This window comes from Mus caroli, chromosome 14 (genome assembly GCF_900094665.2).
Source record: "Mus caroli chromosome 14, CAROLI_EIJ_v1.1, whole genome shotgun sequence".
NCBI lineage: Eukaryota > Metazoa > Chordata > Mammalia > Rodentia > Muridae > Mus > Mus caroli.
The window spans coordinates 39,059,277-39,062,516 of NC_034583.1; positions in this window are offsets into that span (position 1 = coordinate 39,059,277).

A 3,240-nucleotide genomic window follows, 5' to 3' on the forward strand; every position below is an offset into this window, starting at 1 on the left:
TCTGATTAGGTCCTATTTGTGTTGTCTTTTAAGTCATTTAGTGTGTATTTGTGTGTGACTAGAGGGAGAGAGGCAGGCGTGTCACAGAGCGTGTGTAAAGGACTAGAACAACTTTGTAGAGTTAGTTCTCTCCTTTCCCGACTTGGGTCCAGGTTATTGACCTAGGTCATTGGGCAGCTAGTGCCTTTACCAAGGGTGCTGAGTCACTCTGCCAGCATGGTTTTAGCAGTTTTGTTTGGTTTTGGTTGATTGGTTGGTTTGGTTTGGTTTGGTTTGGTTTGGTTTGGTTTGGTTTGGTTTGGTTTGGTTTTCTGAAACAGGGTTTCTCTGTGTAGCCCTGGCTGTCCTGGAACTCTGTAGACCAGGCTGGCCTCAAACTCAGAAATCTGCCTGCCTCTGCCTCTGCCTCCCAAGTGCTGGGATTAAAGGCGTGTGCCACCACTGCCCAGCGATTCGTTGGTTTCTTACTTGATTTGTATGAAACAGTATCTCACTATGCTGCCAAGGCTGGCCTTGAACTCATACTACTGCATCACCCTATGAGTACTGGGATTACAGCTGTGAACCACAGCCTGCCATGTCTACCTTGCTGTATTTCTTTTTAATGTTTTCCTATATCCAGACACTTTTTTCCTTTAAATTATTACCTTTCATTAACAATCCGCATTTTATGTCACCATTATACATTTTTCATATCACAACAACACTTTCTGTCATGTTTCAGTTTTACTTTTATCTTTTGCATTCCATAAGGCAGCCACTTTGCCTTTACATATTGTTCTTGTTAGTATTGTTGTTGTTGGGGTTTTTTTGAGATAGAGTTTCTCTGTTTAGCCCTGTCCTGGAACTTTCTCTGTAGACCAGGCTAGCCTCAAATACAAAGATCCACCTGCCTCTGACTCCCAAGTGCTGCTGGGATGAAAGACATGTGTCACCACACCCAGCTTGTTGCTGTTGTTGTTGTTGTTGTTGTTGTTATAGACTGGGTCTCACTGTATAGTTCTTGCTGTGCTGGAACTCACTCTATAGACCAGGCTGGCCTTAACTCATGGAAATCCATCTGCCTTTGCCTTTCAAGTGCTGGGATTAAAGATGTGCAACACTACACCTGGTCTTATTATTCAATTTTAAATAAATTAAATTTATCTTCCGATATATAAAAACAAAAATTGGGCTTATTAAAGAAGTAAAACAGAGAGACAACCAAGCGCCACATACTGTGGAGAGAGGTGGAACTACAGACATGACAGCAGTGACAAAAGGCAGAGCCTGTATAGCCATCTGGGGTTAAGGTGATGTCTGGGCCTAGGATGCTGCCAAGGGCCATGGCTGGATCTGTGACCCTACTGCAGCTAGGATCTGTGCTAATGTCTGTGACCAGAGTTACCACCAATGACTATGCAGATGTTCCTGGTCTAGGCTGCCATCTGAGTCCAAGTACTGTGCTGAGCTGGCCCTGCCCTTCACCTGCAGCAGAAGAGCTGGTCCTGCCTCTCACCTGGCAGCAACGGAGAGCAGGCTTTGATAGCAGGGGTAGGGTGTAGGGCTGCAGGAGAGCTATCAATGCCCCCCCCCCCCACTGGCTGCAACACTAGGGAGAGTGGTCCCTGCACCTCACCCGGGCAGCACAGCAGAGCTGGGAGGAGTGTCAGGTAAGGATGAGCTGGCCCTCATTGTGAGGTTGTGAGAGTGGAGACTGGCTCCTCCCCTTGCCTGAGTAAATTGGGAGAGCTGGCCATGACGGACTGGGCTCAGGAGAACTGGCAGACTAACCAGCTCAGCTACCACCCAGGCCCAGATCTGGAGCTCTGAGTTGGCCCATCCCAACATCTACTGCATCTATGAACTGCTGGACTGTGGGAAGAGGCTGGTCCTGCAGATCCAAAGCTGAAGGATTTCCATGACACAGGGCAACTGTAGGATGTGTGAGAGGAGCCCCAGTGTGGATCCAATATTGATAATGTAGCAGAAGCCAGAGGCCTCAAACCAGACCAATGAGCATTTGAAAGTAGAGCTGTTTGGGCAAAGGGTGTACTGTGTGACACACCGGTTGGTTGGTTTTCTTTTGTGGGGACGTCACAAGGGCAGAGGGCAGATATGAAGGGACAGTTAGATAAGTAGGATTGGGGACATGATGTGAATTCACAAGGAATCGATGACATTTTTTTAATTACAAAAAAAAGTAAAACATTTCAATACACATATCCTTTGTGTAGTGTTTAAACCATGTAAAACAGCTGTCTTCAAACATTTACTGTTTCTTCTTCTTAGACATTTATTATTTCTCACTATGTAGCTTTGGCTGTCCTGGAACTCAGTGTGCAGATCAGGCTAGCCTACAGCTCACAGAGTTCTGCTTGTCTCTGCACTGTGAACGCTGGGATCAAAAGCAGACTCTACCACACCCATCCACTTACTATTCCTCTAGAGAGAAAATCTTCATAGCTGATTCTTGTATCCATTTAGAATGCAGTATATTATCATTATCTGTAGTCTGCTTGTCGTACTATAGCCCTGGGGAATTTCTCATTGTCATCCAACTATCACTGACACTGCAACAGTAAAGACTCAGTAAGGGAAACTAGCTCCTTCTCATGGAGAAGATAAAATCTCTGGCCTGGGTGGAACCTAACACTCCAAGCTACCTAAACCAAGTTAATGTGGCTGTGCATGCCAATCACCTGGCCAAGGACCGCTTCTAAGGAGGCAGGCTCGCCTGAAGCCAATAGTTCTCAGCCTGTGGGCCATGCCCCCTTTGGGGTTTTCATAGAAGATATTCCGTATATCAGATATTTATATTACAACTCACAATAATAGCAAGATTACAGTTATGTTGTTTTCTTAACAAAATCTCAATCGTTTGATTTTACCAGTGAAGACTTGGGAGCCAGATGCTGGGGTGAAAGTCGGCTAGCTCAGAGAGGCAGAGAAAGCACCCAGCTGACCGTCCTCTTCAGCTGATGTCCCACCAGCAACGTCCTGATTTCAGGCCATCTCAAAAAAACTTTCTTCAAACTGAATGTCCCTCCCTCCTACTTCCTGTGCATCTCTCTACCCATCTGCCTGCCTCCCTCTTACTCTCTATGGTTTTTCTTAATAATCCTATGCTCACTTCCTGCCAACTCTTTGCTTGTTCCACCTCTTGACCTGTGGTTAAGTTTATTTGATCCTGTTTACAATATCCAAGCAGAAAACTCTTGGGTTGAAGGTGTGCGCTAGAGCTGAGCCACACCACAACTT